The following is an 18,700-nucleotide window of genomic DNA, read 5'->3' on the forward strand; positions in this document are numbered from 1 at the left end:
AGTAATTTTTATTCCGTTTGAGTGGCTGAAAACAATAAACATGATTAAATGCTTCAGACGTGCATTCAGAATTTAGACAAATGGCAAAGAGTTCCAAGGACTTTGCTTTTAAAACTACTTTGGGGAAAGACCTAAAAATTAGCTTAACCGGTTTGAGACGTACAATAAAACAGAAGTTCACAGAGTAATTAAAAACTTCCCATTCATCTGCAAGCTCCACGACTGTCCCAAACAGAAACAAGCTTTGTTCTTTACTGTTCAGATGAAGACTGGTCCCAGTTCCCTACCTCACCACCGTACCATTCATACAGGCATTTCAAATGTGCCGGTCGTGAATCTGAGCTCCCGTGGTGTGGAACACCCCTGCACGACACAAAAGAAAGAGGCGGCTCTGGCTCGGGGAGAGTCCGCGCTTTGGATCAGGACCTGGCCACGACCGTCCCGTTCCACTCGGGCACCAAGCCCGTGGGCACACCTGCCCGCAGCCGGGCGGCAATGCATTTTCAACTTTATGCTAATTCACGGGTGTCTTTTAAAGACGGTCCCGGTGACTCGGTGGCCGTGCGCAGACACAGGAAAGCACCCAAAACATTCAGATCAGGGGGTGGTTGCGTTTTGTTTGCTTGTTTGTTGCTTGTTTGCTTGTTGTTTTTCCCGAATTAAGGGCCGTAAAGGTGAGGTACGTGAACCCACAGCGCCCGATGAAGCCACCGTTCGCTTTACATCCGCTTATTTGGCCGCGCACGGCTGGAAGGGGAGGGGTCCAGGACCAGCCTGCGGCTCCCGAGGGGGGGTCCCCGGCCCAGGCACCCCGCCGCCGAGGGGCTCCCGCTTCGGGAGGGGCGAGCTCGTCCGTCCATCCGTCCGTCCGTGTGTCCCCCCCCCGCCCGCACCCCTCAGCTCCAGGCGCCATTTCCCCGCCGCTCCTCAGCGCGGCGTTTCCCGCCCCGGCTGCACCTTCCCGGGGAAGGCAGCGACGGCGCCGCCGCCGGGCTCCCTGCCCGGGGGGGCCGGGCCCTGACAGCCAGCGGGGCGGTGGAGAGGAGGGGGTGGGGGGGTGGGTGTGTGTCTCCCCTCCCCAAACTCCCGCCCCGGCCCCGCTGAGGGAAGCGGCAGCGACCGCACGCCCAGCCCGGGGAGCTCCGGCGGAGCAGCCCCGGGGACCCCCCCCGGCACGGCGGGGACGACGCGGCTCTCAGGGCCGGGGGGGGTCGCGGCGGTGGAAATCCCTCATCCGCATCGCATCTGTGGCTTCCTCTTCGGTTTTTGATATATTTTTTTTTAATTTATTTTTTTCTTGCCTCCTTCCAGGGGGACAGTGCGTCCGGGCTGGTGGGGGGGAATGAGAGAATCCGCCTCTGCCCCGCGACTCGGCTGGGAGAGGGAAAGCCCTGCACCCCGCTCCCCTCCGAACCGGCAAGTTCCCGCGACTCGTAGATTTCAACCCTCTCCCCCCCCGCGACTCTCCGGGTGACAGCCAAAAAAAAAAAAAAAAAAAAAAAAACCCCAAACTTCCTCCGGAGAGCAGCTGCCCTTCCGTGCCTGCTGCGGGGAGAGGGGCTTCCCCCCCCACCACCCCCACCACCCCCACCAGGGAGCAACGCACCCCAACTCCGGGGCTCCCCACGCCGCACCTGCCCCGAAACCGGGGACCGGCCGCCGAAGCGAGAAGGGAACCGGCGCCCTCACCTGCCCCAGCCAGCCCTCTCCTCCTCGCATTCCTCTGCTCCCCATCGTGGGCGCAGCAGCTGCTGTTATTCCTTAGGATACACATGGCTCGTCCATGCTGGGAGAGCTGCCTTCCCGCGTTGCCTGCCCTCTCCGGCCCCCGCCAGCGCGGCGATGAGGCCAGAGGGAGGGGAAAAGGGGAGGTGTGTGGAGGAGGAAAGGGGTCGGTCTCCTCCTCCTCCTCCTCTCCCAGGGCTTGGGGGGTCTCGGCGCCGTTGGTGCAGCCGAGCAGGGAGGAGGGGGAGGGCTGGTTGGGCTCCCCCCGTTTAGGGCGGGGGGACGGCCCGCCCGCTCGGCCCCGACTGTCGGGGTGAGGGAGCGGCCGGCGGCCCCTGCCCACGCGTGAAACCCGGCCCACGGCGCCGCGACCGCGGTCTTCCCCTCCCCACCCAGCCCCGGGCCCTCCTCACGGCCGCGGGGCTCCCCGCAGAGAGACCGGCCGTGGCCGGGCTGCCCCCACACCCCCCACCCCCCCCACGGGAGCTGCCGGCCCACGGCCCGTGGGGCGCACCCCGGGGAGTGGGGGGGGGTCGGGGGGCCCCGCCGTCAGACCGCTACGAGCGTGGTGTTTTTCTCATGGCTTCTCTCAGTCACCCATGAAAATTTAATGAGGCATTTAGGGCCGTTGCCTTCGGAGTCAATGGAGGAAGCGTATTTAGCCTAATGCACTTGCTGCCGAGCCAATAGGTCTATTGCAGGCAGATCAGAAGTCATGGAGAGACTCTCCTTTCAACGCAAAATTCACGACCCATTAAACTTATTCTGTGATAACAGCTTCTTACAAAGGGAGACCCATAGCAAACAGAGCCTGTCATGCACTCCTGAAAGGATTTACATACAGAGGAGAAGTACATTCGCGGGGTTATTGCTATTTCACTAGTATTATCTCCAATCAAGGCATAAAAGCAGCTCTGCTCTAGCTAACTGAGGTAAATGACCAAAAGAAAAGCTTTCTGCAGCCTCCAGATAGATCTGATTTACCTCCCTGGGCTGAGTGGCAGCATCTCCTTTGGCTGACAGAAAAGTGGGCTCAAACCACTACCAAGTATCAAATCTGATCAAAAATTATGAGTGAGATGTTATGCTGGGCACGCAGATATCTAACTGCTGATGTGCATTCTTCGAGATGACAGTCAAAGAGTGATCACTGAGATGCTCACACGGTAGAAAGATGTCTACAGGTTATTTTACCTCCAAATGACAGGCAGGAGATCTGAAGCAATATGGCAACACACTGAACGGGGCAGAGAGCGCCCATCCGAGAGCGGAAGGGAAGGCTGAGCAAACAGATTGATTGAAAGTGCGTGCAGGGATCCAATAACATTCTCAAATATTTCAGTTTCATCTTCTTCAATTATTCTTTTCATAGCACATTAGGTATTAAGCATAAAAGATAAAGTCATCTAATAACCTTTACGACGTAACAAAAATGTACTTCAAAAGTCATACCACATTTATAGAAGTAGTTGGTGGAATAGACGCTTTTACTATAGACCTGTTTTCTTCAATTCCGTTTATTACAGAAATTAAAGGCAGGATTATCAATTGAACCTACTTATTCTAATGTCGATTAAAAAAATTAAGTCCTAGTAATAAAGTTAACTGCAGAAATATTTCTTACTGGTGAGGATTTTGCCATCTTAGGAAGACAAAGAATTTAAGGAAAAATAAAGTAACAGAAGTCACCTTTTCATTAGGAAATGATAGACAGCATCCTCGAGATGACACGTGGTGATGCTCGTCTATAAGTCTTAAATCCAATAAAATGTTGGCGACCCTCAGGTCCCAAAATGCATGTATTTTTTTGTTGGGGAAATAGTAAATGAACTGCTCTATACCCTTGCCCATTACACTATAAAATGAAGTTGCATTTGCCATGTTGCTGGCCTCCTTGATGTCCTGAAACTTACAGGAAGGGTACTAGCTGTTGACTGAGAAAAGGAACTTTGGGTAAGTATAAACTTCATTCCCATTTCTGAAATTTACGGATGCAAGTCACACTTGCTAGCAATATTTTTTAAGTATAAAAGACTGTACTAGCTCAGAGTTTGTAATATGAATGCAAATGAACTTGTAATTATACTATGCAATTTTCTACTTTTAAAAAAAATAACTATGAAAATAGAATAGACCTGAAGAGCAATATGAACTGCAGTTCTTCATTGTGTTCCTTCATTATGCAGGAGTTGCCATAAGCAATCTGCTCTGTTTTAATGTAAAATATTTTTTAGGCCATACTTTGCAACACAGATTCTCACATAAGAACATTTACATGGTCTCAGTTCCTCCTCTCTAGTGAAAAACATGACCAAGATGCACAGGAGCAAGAAATTTGCTGTGATGGTTGGCATAGCCTTCTTTTATCTTCACCAGTGAAGCTTATTTAAGATTAACATTCCTATATTCTTCTTTCTGATGATGTACTATACCATCACAGATTAAGTGATAAACCATTAAGAGTTATATATAAAAAACTGTAGGCCAAAGATGTCATTTCCACTAATCGCTGACCAGCTGGAAGAGCTGAAGATAGGCAGCTAAAAAAGTAGTTTTCCCAACTATTTTTCCAATATGTTGAATTACCTCTGCAGCACTCAGTCCCTTAGTACTTGCTAAAATAGCTGACGGGAAAGTAGTATCATCTTCTTAGTTCTTGATTAGATCTGAGTTAACAGGACAATGACGATAAGCTATCTAAATGTTCCGGTACACATTAGCTGAGCTAGGGATGAATTCAATGTTACAGCCAAGAGCACTGCATAAATTGTTTAAAGAATTGCCTCAAAATAACATTAAAATATCCACTACCTATACCTGCACACCTGGGTTTTAAGTAATTTGCTATACTACCCTACTTACAAGAAGAACCGCGGTTGCTAGTAAACAGGTGTAAGATGTACCCCACAGAGCAAAAATGTTTACCTGGAAATAAGAGATAACTCGCAGGATAATTATCGAAAGTTAATTCACAGATAATTCAGAGTCAAGTTTTCTGACTCCCTAGGAAAAGGGTACTCAAAAACTTCCCGCTTTCACCTCATAGGCAAGTTACTCAGCATCAGCTAACCCTGGTTAGGCACACAAGCAAAGAACGGAGCTGATTTCCTTTCAGAGCAGACCCAGACGAGGACCATTTGCTGAAAGATGGATCTGCAGAGCTTCCCTTCCTAAAACCCACCCTGGTGATGCAAATTTTTAGCGTTCTATTGGCCAAGGAGAAGAAAGTTTTCTTTTATTTAATCTACTCTGTTTTGTCCACCTGCAAGCCTATGTGTTTTCCACATGAAATGCTAAGAAAGTATCCACACTCAAAAACTAGAACCATCTTGCATAAGTGGTATATCACTAGGCCATAAAACCTGTAAGGTTATTGTCAGCGCACGTGTGTAACGTCCACTAGTGTTAATGAGAATTGGATATTCTCTGAGATGGAATATAGGTCTTATTTTCATTAAACTAATTCATATATCTCAAGCTGTGGTGATTATAAAGGGCTACCAAACAATGCTAGAGAGAAATTTTGAGAGATGTTCGAGAAGGAGCTTTAGGTGGTGCTTTCAAAGAATCTAGAAGTGAAAGATATTTGCTACACTTTACTTGACTCAAGTGTGATTTTTGGAGTGGGTATTCAAATATTTGAAAAGCGAACCAGCCATTATTTCTGCTATAAACATCTTACTAAAACACAGAACAATGTGCAGACCAACCTTTGCCAGCTGAGGTCTCCAAATGTCAGCTTCCTCACAAAACCACTTTTCCCCTTTACTGATCTATATTGTAGCCCACAGCAGGATCATCTTTCTCTCTCTGGAGATACTCCACGTGGATAGTTCCTCACACAATAGTGGTTTCAGTTTAGTAAGTTCCTCTAACGCAAATAGGTGCTGACTGATAGCTATGGTCGCTCGTCTCTTGCCACTGTAGCCACACCGTCAGCTCCTTAGTCATCCTGCAGAATTAATCATGGTTTGGTATTTGTCCTCTGTTTTCTCAAATGGGAAGAAACTCAGCACTTTCATTTCACTAAAGATCTATTATGGATATTTTCTTACCTACTCATACCTACTCAGCTGATAGGCATCTGAACCAAGTATGTTGCTAAACACTACTCTTGCCTTTCAAAAAGATCTATGTAGAAAAACGGTGGTGGTCCCTCATGAAGAATCAGAAGCCCCTCTATCTTCCGGCAGTGGCACATCAGTAAGAGGTTATGATAATTCTACGCCACCCAGTGCAATCTGGTGAACCATCTATTATTCTGAAAAGTCCCAGATATCTATTAAAAAACAGCACATGAAAATACTGAAAATGAAATTAAGTCTTGGAAGTTCCAGAGACTCATCAGTGGTTTCTGAAGATGTACCTGTGCATGTTCCTACTGTACTATGGCTTGGTCACGGAAGGAACTCTTCCTTTCACACATCTCAACAAAGATTCACAATCTTGTAGTTGGACATGGAAAAAGGATTCAGGAGCTTGGTTCAAATCCCAGCTCTGTCACCGACTGGTTGTGTGACCTTGGATAAGTCAACTGACACTTTTTCTTATGTCCGTCTCTACCACACCTATTTCACAGGCCTACTATGACATTTTCTCCACTAATACTTGGAAAGACCACAGAGACATGCAAAGGGCGTATAACACTACATAGACACTAACCACTGCTATACATATGACCATTCATTCCACTTTCAGTCCCAGCAGGAAAAATAGAAAAAATATCTTGTCGTGTCTGCCAGCTCCCATTATTCATCACTCATTCAAAACATTTCTGAACTAACCCTAGTGAAATTTCTTTCCTCAACTGCAAATAAACAGCTCCAACAAACATTCCAAGACTGCCCCTCTAAAATCAATCTTCAAGTAGATGGCAGCAAGTAGGTGCCCAACTTGCCAAATAATGGAATGTGCAAAAGCACTGGACATTATGAACCACATTATTTCCCAGATGCCTGTGAAAGTCTGTGATTCTTCAAGTACAGCGATCAACTTCTTCACAAATCCGAACAGCTTCATATTTCAAATCCTTTTTGGCAAGGTGCATTTCCCTTCATAGCCAATTAACTGCAAACTAATTTAGAGTGGGTTTGCTTTTTCAAACATAAGTGTCAGGTTCCAACAGAGAACATGTTGCTAAGCGTTGATATATGCACACATTCTGAGTTCCATTGTTCTCTCATCCCCCCCAGACATCACTGATGATCCATACAGAGAAATCTCTGAATTTAATAAGCTTTTCTAGGAAAAGTTTGCAGATGAAGAAAATTTTCAGCATCCCTTATGTACTGAAAGCCCACATGTTCCGTATTACTTTGGAAAGTGCTCACCCTAGTTTAAAAACACGTAAACTGACAGCAAAGGGTATCTACTATGTAAAATGTGTATTTACTGTAGAAAAATCTATCTACCGATGGAAAATACAGATCTGCTTTATAGAGAATCTTGAATTTTGGCTTTATTCTGAATTAGACAGTAAAAGGAGGTTTGGAGATTTTGTTTTAAACTCTCTACTTCTCGAAGAAGAAACCTTATTGCAGCTTGTTCTTAAGTTGTAGTCTAGTTTAACAAGCAGTCAACACATTTAAGCTCTCTGATTTGGACAATACTGCAACTTCTTTTTACTTAGTATGTATTTATCTTCATTATTTCTTCATTTTCAGATGTTAGCTTTACAATCAAAAACTTCAGACTCAGAGGTCCCTAAAGATCTTGGCTGTTGTCATATTCCATGATTTTGTCAGCAAAAGATCCACTTGCCATTGTAAAAATCATTTTTTGTTAAAAAGAGACAGTCAAACATGATATTTAGGACTGCATTCCCCTCAATTTCTGCCAAAATAGCAGGTATTCAGAAGACAGCAATTGTGCGTAGTGAATGTCCTCAACAAGTAAGGTTGTTTTTCATTTCCTCCTATGTCACATTATATTTTCCTCTTTATATTTTCCTTTAAGTATTTAGACAGAGCAGAGAGTTTTAAACGTGTCACTGACACAAATAAATGTTTAAGCAGTCATTCTATCTTGGGTTCAGCTCTTGTCAGATCTGATAAGTTAAATATCATTGGATCTGGTCAGTAATTGGATGGAAGACCTCTAAGGAAAACTCAAGTGCTGAAGTAAGTGGCGCTAGTTATTCGGTAGGTGTTTTTCTTAACCTCAGACTCATCCTGAAAAATGCCCTCAGCATGGTATTATGAGCACTAGCTGAACAAGACATTTTCAAGTAAGATTTAATGTGTTATTTCTGTTAGGCACTAGAAAAGATTCCTAACACTTTCCTTTGAAACTTGCTTAGCCCACTTTCAAGTTACTTGAGCCCATGTAGAACTATCTTTAAAAGTATGAAATCAATTTTTAATAATTTTTCTTTTACTAATAATACATTTTAAATATCTACTGTTTAAAAAGTAACTTTGACATTTCTTTGCCTTTACTGCCTACACTACTGACCTTTCCTTTTACCCTCTCATTATGTTTCTGAGCCTCTCGGTCTAGCTCACGGGTACCAAAAAATAGATGTTTTCTTTTGCCATTTCACAACCAATTTCAGCATTTCCAAACCCAGATACAATCCCTCTTTAACAGCTGCTGATTATTGACTGTTTTGTCATTGCTCCTTCGTGATGGAAGTGGAACTGACACTGATGGGACCATCCCCAAAGCTCATCCCCCCTTCAGGCTGTGGAGTACGTTGCAGCCAAGAACTGAGGAATGACATGAGGCTACTTCACTTGCTTATGAACTCAAGACTTCCACATATGTCACTCAAGAGTAAACAACTGCCAGGGCTAACAACTGCAGTTCAAATACAAGATCTCTGTGCTTCTGGAACCTCTACAACACACCATGAAGTTAACGTACAAGTAAAACCAGCTCCTGAGATGTCAATTTTCTCTTTGTCCAGCAAGGAGGCTGGACCCTGGAGCTCCCAGTCCCCACGCACCCAGCACACTGAGGCTTTGCACAAGTCTGGCAGCATGCCAGAGTTCATCCAAACATATTTACCTGCTTTGATATTTCTGTAGCACATTTCAAAACTTGACAAATCATTACTTTCTGACATTCTGTATTAATATTTTTTTTCTCTTTAAGCTTTCCAGGCAGAAATGTAAATTGCAAGTGCCACCACAGCAACTCAATGCAATAATGTATATCTTAAAATAACAATTTAAATGAACGATGTTTGAAGTATTTCTATTTTGTAATAAATTTACAGGTGTCAACTACGTCAGGGCCTCATTTCTAGAGGGGTTTTACTGTTTATCTAAAAAGACAATCCTTCACTGGAAAGAGATTACAACATTAGCCTGAGACAAAGCACAGAGGTTCAACAAAACATCTCAAATGCATACTATTTATTTATATTAGAAAACTGATTGATGGTACAGTTTAGGTTCCGAAATGTCTATGCCACTTTTTATGCCTGGCTCTTTTATTCACATGCAATAGGAAATGATGACAGACCCAAGACAGAACCTACACAACCCAGTTTTGGAGTCCTCATCCACTGCCACAAAACCAGGATAATTTCAAAGACTGTTGACAAACTGGATTTTTTAAAGACTGATGGTCTTCATATGCTTAAGGCTCAGTTTGAGACTATGCAGCACATACACAGAAGAGATGACAGCTTTTCAGATATGTGGTTCCTCTGGCTAAGGTGGTATTTCTCCAAATCACAGTAACCCTCACCAAATCAGAGAATAAAACAGCACCCCTTCAATGCAATATGAGGGCCAAGTTCCAGTTTTAGATGCTAGGTACGCACTATCGCAACTTTTGGAAGGCTTACTTTCACATATATTGTGCATCAAAGACTGAACTATGGTTCAGAGGTATGCCAACCTCTAAAAAAACTGACAAAGACAGCAGCATCAGTATCCAGAGAAGCTGTTACATGGAATCAAGGTTATGTGCAGAATAAAAAGAAATACAAGTTATCGTTAAGCTGAATAACCCATTCCTTTCTGATTCTTTCATTTCACATCAACATCTGCTTAAGTGTATCTCCCTTTACAGTGAAGTTTGTCCCCTCAACATAAATTTGAACAAGAACACCATGATGTTTGTCACCTTTCAGAGCAGGGAAAAAGCCATGTTGTTTAAAAGCAAAGGCTTTTGAACATGTAAGCATGTTCAGTCTGGACTTCAAATACATCACAGACATGGTCTTTACCATGGAACAGGTGGTAATCTATTAAATTTCATTAAATAGGTAATGGATTACAAAAGATCTATAGCATTCAACTGAATAGTTACCTTCTGTTGAAAGATAAGTGCTTGAGACTGACAAATGTTAATAAATAATACAGCTCAGGAGTGGGTGGTAAGAAAGACTAGATCCATCTGGCCTGTTGATGAGGAAGAAAGAGCGCTGTAAAATTCATGGCTACAGGAGTGTGACCAGGAACACATATGCAAGGGTGCATGCTGGATGAGAAAATGGAAGCGTGCAGCTTCCTCAGCCTCATGCCCTTATGTTAACTTCAGATCTGAGTAACGTATGCTCCAGTCCTGCATATCAATGTCCATATTTGTGCTTGGCACATAAAGTCCCATGAAGACATGAGCATGACTTGGATTAGAGAACGTAGAGTTAATGGAAAAAATCTGCTGAAATTAAACAGTACTAGCAAATCAAACTAGAATTTGCTAACATTTGTTTCCAGGTAGCCATAAATCCACCTTCCCACTTTTCCTATTCCATTATTCCTTTTCTAATCAACAGGGGTTTTTCCAGTCTGTATGACACACCTACACACTGTTTTGCCTCTAACACCATCTGGAAACCAAATCCCTCTCTCTATAGAACATTAATTTGCTACACCTTCACGAGATGATTTTGCATTGAGCTCAGGAAGCATGGATTTTGTATGTGTTTTGATGAGCCATCAACTATTTTAGATACTATTCAGGCTCACCAACAGATTTCAAAATGAAACAAAATCTACCTCTCATCACATGCACAACAGGATATAACAGATGTCACAGAGAAACCAAGTAATAGCAGTTTTCATGGTTGAATTCAACAATTACCTCTGTGCTCCACTCTGTGGTCTCTGCCATAAAGCCCAATAAGCATGAAAGAGACACCTACCCCAGGAGACCAGTGTAAACTTTTATAAACAAAGTCTAGCAAGGCACAAGCCAGAAAACCATCCAAATACACATCTTTCATAATAAAACCCACCTAAGAGCTAGGTTATCTCTAATCTTGAATACACTGTGTCCTGTTGGAGCAAAGGAGGACGTACACTGTTGGGGAAAGAATAAAACTGTTCTCTCTTTTGTGAAGAACAAAGATTATTGTGTCCATATTTACACTATAATTTCACTCTTATCGGTAACATTTACTGGCAGGAATGGTATCCTGTTGGTAATTCCATCACTGACCACTTGCAGCCAGTATGAACACTGTAAACCCACTCTTACAAAACAACAGCACTTGGCAGCTCCTTCCAAAACCCACTCTAGATGAAAAGCCCAATGAAGATCCTTTTCTTCGGCTCATTGCACAGGAGTTGTACATCGTTTTTCCGTCCCTGTGTAATTTTCTCCTGCGATGTGTACTCAAGGTTAAAATGCTGTCCTTTTTCCTTGGTGAAATCTGTCACTGAACTATCAAAGTACATACATTAGACAGCTTGCCAAGTGGATAGTCAAACGATGCAAAGATAGGCCTTTGATGCACACTGTGACCTTAATGCATTCCCCTTCAACATCTAAAAAAATGGAAGGAAAAGAGCCTATTCTCTTTTTCATTTGGGGGGAGGAGGGCATTAAGTGGCTTTTTTGGGTACAGTAGCCTTCACACTTACTGCAATTATTATAGCCTCTAGAGGCTTCATCTGAGACTGAATTCCCTTTATGATGAGCTGTGTAAGGCAGGAAGCAAGAGAAAAGCCTTATCTCAAGAATGCATAAACTAAACAGTAGTAAGAAAACATCCGCATCCCTGTTTCCATAATAAGGAAGGAGGCATAGGGCATAAGTGAGCTTTTCCCCAAAATCCCAGTGAAATCTGTGGCAAAGCCTGGGGGAAGGACCCAGGTCTCTGCCAACTGCTAGGCTGACACCTTCACTTCAGAACGACACATCCATGTCACAGACCTCATCTTCCAGGGACTGCAGCTCTTTCACATCATGCATGGCCTTTGAATAGACCTTGTAGACTAGTAAATCAACATTTATAAAGCTAATTGCATACAGAGACCTTTCTGGGATAATGCCAGTTCGTTAGTTTTTCTGTATTTGCCACAAAACAAGGGAAGAGAAAAAAACCACAAGCTATGGATAGTATAAATAATACCTGCAGGAAGCAGTCAGGCCATGCATCTGACATGACCTCTAACTCCTCTCTTCTACCCGGTCTGCATATCCAGCTGAGAATGTCCATTTTACTATCTATTCACCTGGCCTAGTGTTTGAATACTCACTGTGATTTAAACGTCGCCACACAACAGAACATTAAAGCTCAAACATGACTTAGAGCACAGTTTAACAACAATCATATGGGAACTATCTCATTTTAGTTAAAAGGGAGTAGGATTAAATGCAATTAACAGCTCCCAATGATGTAATAAAGGCAACTAAAAAAAAAAAAAAATCAAGGCAAGTGGGCAAGAAGCAATCACCTTTCTGTCTAGAAACAGTAAAACAATCACAGTCTGATTGTTCTTAGGGTCACCAAGGCCAAAACGTGTAAAATGACCTTCATTAAGTCATACTTTGTACTTTTGCTAGGGGACTGTTGCATCTGCTCCTTTCAATTTGGCTTGTTTGAGTAACAAAGCTCCCAGCGATCATCTAAACCTCATTTGAAGCACCTGTGAACAATTCATTATATTAATATAACAGTAGGGGAGGAGTACAGATACTAATAAATAGGTTGTTGAGGAGCTTTTGCTGCCAAGGTTGCTTTACCCAGCAAGGAAATGTCCCTTCCACCCAAAAGCTGGGGCACTGCACTGAGCCACTGGGATCAATTGCACCACAACCTGTCAGAATGCACATCTGGTGGTAGGGAAGCATGTAAATTAATTTTTCCTTTTAAAACAGTTGATAAACTTGTGCCTAATACTTCTGAGAGACTCCAGCATGATTTGAAACAATTTGTTCTCAGTTAACATAGAACAAGTGTTCTCCAGCTAAAGGTGGCTATGAAAGGCATTTGGTAACGATTTGTACCAGCTGGGCTTCTCGTTACTTTGAATAGATTTGTGTAAATCAGCACATAAAAATAAGCAAGTGGTCAATGCCTTTAATTGCATTTGGTTGTAGCGTAGTAATAGCAAATATCTGAACTTTTGCATTTTTCCTCACATTCTGCAGTTTCAGAAAATAGATTTTTTTTTTAATAGAAGAGCAGCAGAAAGATTTTGCTGTTAACATCTATTTAGTTTGGTTTCATTTAGTCACATTTTGCAAATGTCAGTGGAAAGCAAAGGTCAGCTGGGAAAAAAACAGTATACTATGGATCAGTACAATTACAGAATGCAGAGTAGCATGGGGTTATGGAACAAGCTTAGGAGGAAAGTGTATCTGCAGTATTGGATATACTTGTGGTAAAATACTGCTCATGGACCTGCATACACACCACCTTGAAATAGGAGAAAATGACATTACATTACTATACTTTAAGACCTTTTTCCAGACAGAGAAGAATATCATGTTTTCAGTTCATTGTCTCCTTTTTTATATTCGGGCAGCTTTGAAACAGCCTTGTTTTTGACAACCAGTTTGCAGGCCAGAGCATCCCAGTTGCACCCTTACTGCAGTGAATTTTTCTTCCATTGTACAAAGGGACCATAGGAAATTCTAAACAAAGTCCCCATAGAAGATGCAGGCTGTAATCATCCTTCTACAAAGGACTCTGGGAAAATACAGTAAGGCCTAACTTTTAAAAGTGCTTATTGTTATCTAAATCAGTATGCATTAAGTACTTAAAACCTTTATAGATCTCTCTGGTATTGTCTTCTGTCACTATTATTCTGCTGAGTATGGGAGTATTTCCAGTCACCTCAAGACACACTATAAGCTTTGATGACTTAGTGTTGGTAAAGCACACCCAGAAACTTGAAAGGAATCTGCAGTTAATAATTATAAAGTATTTTGCCCTTACAGATTTGGTTGAAAGTTTGTTACTATTATTATTCTGGAAGGCACGCAAGATCCATACAGAAGTGTCTCAAGACAGTTGAACTGGAACAGACATTACCCCACTTTCATCCCTTTATGTAAAGAACAGAAAATTAGAAAAGGGAGGATATTACATATATCAACAGCCAGGAGGGAGAACATTTTAAACACAGAAGTTAATACAATCAATATAATTTTATATCATTACAACAGAGTAAACAACATAACTCTCATAATATCACAACCTCACATTTTCTATGTCACTGTAGAGATTGAATAAAGATTATTTATTTCAGCCAATTTTCTCTTTATAAGACAACTTTTTTATCCTGTAAATACATTTGCTGGTTTCTCAACATCCAATTAAACATGTATAGAAAAACCATAAAGATATCCAACTAATATTTTTGACTTTTGAGGAATTGTTTTAAAACTTAGAAGCCATAAAGTAACTAAAATCTACTATTATCTCTTTCTTGGAATTGATTTAGCAAAAACTAGAAATTGTCACACTGCTTGTAGGACATCAAACATAAACAAAGATTTGCACACATGCTATGGCATCCTCTCCAGCAACAAGAAATTGAACTACAGGCAAAACTGGTTTTATAAAAAGCAAGATAATTTTTATCATTTCTGTGTAAGGGATTAAGGGATAACCATTTGAAACCTTTTTTTGAGCCAAAAAGAGTCACATGACACAGCAGGTTGAGGGATTTTCAGGAACTGCATCTTTCACATCTATCTTCTGCATAGATAGCTATGAAATAAATACTGAGTGTGAGCAAGTATAAAAAGGTGCTTGAGGTACTTCTGTTAGATGGAATCTCATCCCTTTGAAATTGCCTTTCACATGAAAGATGCCCATTGACAACCAGCAGTTTAACTAGCTGGGAATATATATAGTCAGCTACCACTCAGCCTTAAACTGTTATCTGATTTGTCCCATAAAGCAAAATATATCAGGTACATGATAAAACATGGGGGATAATGTACAATAAACATAACTTACACTGCAGGAAAATGAGTTCCCGTTAGACCAACTCACAACAGAATCAACTGTGTAAGAATCCACCCACTCTGATCAAACTATTTTCTTGTTTATATTACTTTATTCCATAAGCATAATTAAAACCAGTCTTTTTGGCAAGATAGTTCTGTGATAGCTTTTAAATTACTTATTCTAGTGAAGCCTGACAAAACTCTTCCCCCCCTTCCCTATTGAAAATACAATCTGCATTACTTGCTGCAGTGGCAAGGAAGTACAATCATAACATTCTTTTCTTAGCCTTTCCCTTTGAATCTTTACAGAGCATGCAATCACCGTTGTCTTTTTAGGTTTATTCTCAGGACAAGAGAAGCTATGGTTCATAAAGAATAGAATGTATTTAAAAAGACTTTCAAAAATCATGAAGTTGAAAGCTATCAAGACTTCTCAATAATGGCTCTCTAAATATGTTTACATTTTAACAGGGATTATTAACTTCATGTCTCCAATAAAAGATCGGGGGGAAAAATTATTTCTATATAGGACTTTTTACAATAGTTATTTATTTTCTCTTAATGAATGCAGACTCTATGTCAAGTCTTATTCACAGTGCTGGAGTTATGTAATTTTGTACATATTAATCATCACTTTAGATGTTCTGTATTCCTTTGAAGGTGTAAGTATCTGGAAAGAAGTCTTCATGGAACTTGCATTCTCAAATAATGGCTATAAAATCAAAGACAGAGATTCTGGGGTCACTTTCTTTACCTATACATGTGCTTTCTAAATACTTGCATTGAGGGATTTTGAACATGTAACCCACACACCAGGAGAAAGTACAGAAGTTGTGGCTTCAAGACCCAAAGGCCTGCTATGAGTTTGTCCTAGTGGATAGTGAATAAAAATGGGTCAGGAGGACCTGTGCCCCGAGGAACCTATCATCTCAACAGCTGATACAGTCCTCGGCTGGAAGGGAGCCTGGGACACGTATTTTGATAGCAACAAGTTTATTATTCTAATTTGTGATTTCAGAACGAAGAAAAAGAACATTACTAGGTAACCTAACGAGACGAGAACCAAAGGAGGAGGGGTAGAGAAGTCTGGCAGAGAAAAGCATGGCGAGGAAGGAAACACGTGCAAGGGAACTGCAATGGGGACAGAGCACCAAAGGGGCAGATGGAGTCAGAGCAAGGCTGCGACACGGGTCCCTCCGCAGCTTGTGGGTGCACAAACGCCACAAACTCTTCTAGTAGCAGCTTCTGCACAGGCAGGTCTACACGCAACAAATCCATTACTGTTTTTAAAAACAAGCATGTCAAAACCAGCTTTTGACTTGTTCTGGCCACGTTCCTGATTTACACCGTTAATAGGCTAAATTCTATGGTTTGTTAGCCTTATATGAACTTTATTTTGAAGCGCAAAAAAAAAAAAAAAAATCACGGGGCTTGAAACAAATTCGGCTGTAAATGGGTTTGTAGGAAAGAGTAATTCCCCTAAGGTTTCCCAAACTTCTCCTTATTGTCACAAGTTCACTGCAAACACAGTCTGAAATTCTGCCTATTCTCATTGACCATTTCCCTCCAGCCTTCTTGTGTTGTGCTTTTTTTATTTATTACTTAATTAGATTACAAGCACTTTCTACAAAGACAGTAAAGCACTGCCTCTGAGCTGGTTCCTGGTAACAGTTTGTTTTAAATGTGTATTAATTCAAACTGAATGTAAATTAAATTAATCTTTCAACAGAAACAGTAACTTGTCATTTTCCTCAGTGCTTGTCTCATGAAAAATTTGTTCACTGTTTAAAAAGCCATTTTTTTTAATTTAAAGTAAACAAAATTGGTTACTGACTTCAGAACAAGCCCTTCTGTCTTCTGTTATTCCAGATCTGTACTTCGTGGAGGGACGTCATCAAGACAGTTTTACAATTTTTCCAGTCAGTGCTCTTGCTACAAGCTGACATGAAGTCTTGCAAGCTGTTGGAAATAATATTATCCCTTTCTGGTGTACCATCGCCCACTTCACTGCTGTCTGGGAGCCTACTTCAAGGTACCGATTTCCTTGACTTGGATAGAAAGATTGTTTTAACCACAATATTTATTTTCCTAATTAAGAGCTGTAGGGTGACTAGTTTTTTGCAATTAATTCCTTCTCATGCTACAGCACTTGCCCGTTTGGTCCAGAAAACAGTGGAGTAGGGAGCACTACTTGCAGAGTGGTATGAATCTGTTGCTATTTGGCCAGTGACCCCTCGTGTCCCCAAGGAGGACGACTGGGGAGGAGTCCCTGATCTCCACGGGACACTACCTCACAGGCCTGGAAGAGGGCAAGCAGTGACAATTGCTCATTAACCTTCTCCACTGTTGGAAATCTATTGGCCTGCCTGGTTCTGAAAACATCTTTATGAGAGCAGAGGCAGGGAAATGGAGCTGCAGGGTGTGGTGGGAAGGGTCACACATCTTCATCAGCAATCAATTAAAAGGAAATGGAAAGAGGGGTGACATTACAGGATTTTAGTTTCCATTAGCATCACAAAAATAATATATTCAGCATAAAAATAACATATTTTCCACAGGACCTATTTACCTCTGAGACCAGAGTCTCTTCCTCCTGACAGTTAAATTATGGAGAAATATCTCCCAGGATTTATCTTTGATTTTAAGCAATTAGTTGCTTGTTGTTTAGGACACCTCTGAACAATTTTAGCCAATAGTGCCTGAAAAGGTTTGCTGTGACATCTGATACTTGGTATCAGCTCTGTGGGGAGAACACAGAAGCAACCAGTTACTCTCAGAGGTTTTCTATGTCTTGAGTCCTTAAAAATAATATTAAGTGTAGATCTTAAATCAGCACTGTTGGGGGCATGCAGTGTTCCTCCTAATGCAGCAGCCCACGGCTGCCAAAGGCATTACCATTGCTCTACTGAAGCTTGCTGTGAGGTGGAAATACTACCCTGGAGTTCATGACTTTATAGCTGTAAGAAAAGATATAACCATCAGATCTTATTATACCATCTCATGCACAACTCGGTAGAAAAGGAAAATCCAATACAGGACTCTGGGGACCAAGAAATCCTAGAAAAGTTATTAGTGGAGGAAAAAAAAAAATCTAAAACTCAAAACCCAAACAGGTAGAAGGATCGGGTTTGACTTTCCAGCTGCACAGTACAGCAGAAAACTGAAAAGTTTACATTCTTTATGATCTTTGTAGGACTGACACATTAATGAGCAAATTTCCCTCAGACTTGCCCTCCCCACTAGTTTTTAACTGTGCACACTAACCAGGACAATCTGATTCATTACAAACATTGTATTTGTGAGAGGCTGTGGAGAAATCAGTTTGCTTAGAACACTTTTTGCAAATATTTCATAGATCCAGGATGCAATTTTTGGTCAAAATCCATGAAAGAGACTGAGATAAGAGAAATGCCGGTGTAAATTCATGCCCTCCCTAATCCAAGTCTGAGTATTCAGTCTCGCATTCCCCTCCCCTTTAGCTCAATGAATATTTATTCTTACAAAGTGGAAGGCCTTTAAACAGAAGAGATCAAAAGCAACGGAACAAATCCGCAGCCCTGTGGCTGAGTCCCCCTCCGCGTGGAGGACAGGTTATAACCCCTGCTCCCAGTTACATGCCCACCCGGCTTCCCCCCACCCACCCCCCCATCTCACAGGCCTTCCCAGGGCCGCCAATAGAAACCAGCTTCTGATTCTTGGTCATTTCACACGCTATTAATCTCTCTTTCTGTTGTTATTAATAAACACTTCCATTTTTAGAGCTGCATGTCTGCACTTGATGCTTACCTCCCCATGCTACCAACCCTTGTAGGAACATTTCAAGTATTCACTG

At 41.9% G+C, this 18,700-nt stretch overlaps 1 protein-coding gene across 12 annotated transcripts in view; it reads right to left on the minus strand.

Moving 5' to 3' along the window:
• DAB1 (DAB adaptor protein 1) overlaps positions 1 to 18,700 on the minus strand; it is a 470,931-nt gene that overhangs the window by 169,281 nt on the left and 282,950 nt on the right. For 2 of the 12 annotated variants that reach the window (XM_042785088.1, XM_042785077.1), the window contains exon 1: positions 1,690 to 1,844. The exons of the other annotated variants lie outside the window; for them this stretch is intronic. The gene's annotated coding sequence lies outside the window, so the exon portion shown is untranslated. Of the gene's footprint in view, positions 1 to 1,689; positions 1,845 to 18,700 lie in introns of those variants that run through there. 12 annotated transcript variants of the gene reach the window in all.

The sequence above is a fragment of the Tyto alba genome, unplaced genomic scaffold (genome assembly GCF_018691265.1).
Source record: "Tyto alba isolate M040663 unplaced genomic scaffold, T.alba_DEE_v4.0 Super-Scaffold_1000006, whole genome shotgun sequence".
NCBI lineage: Eukaryota > Metazoa > Chordata > Aves > Strigiformes > Tytonidae > Tyto > Tyto alba.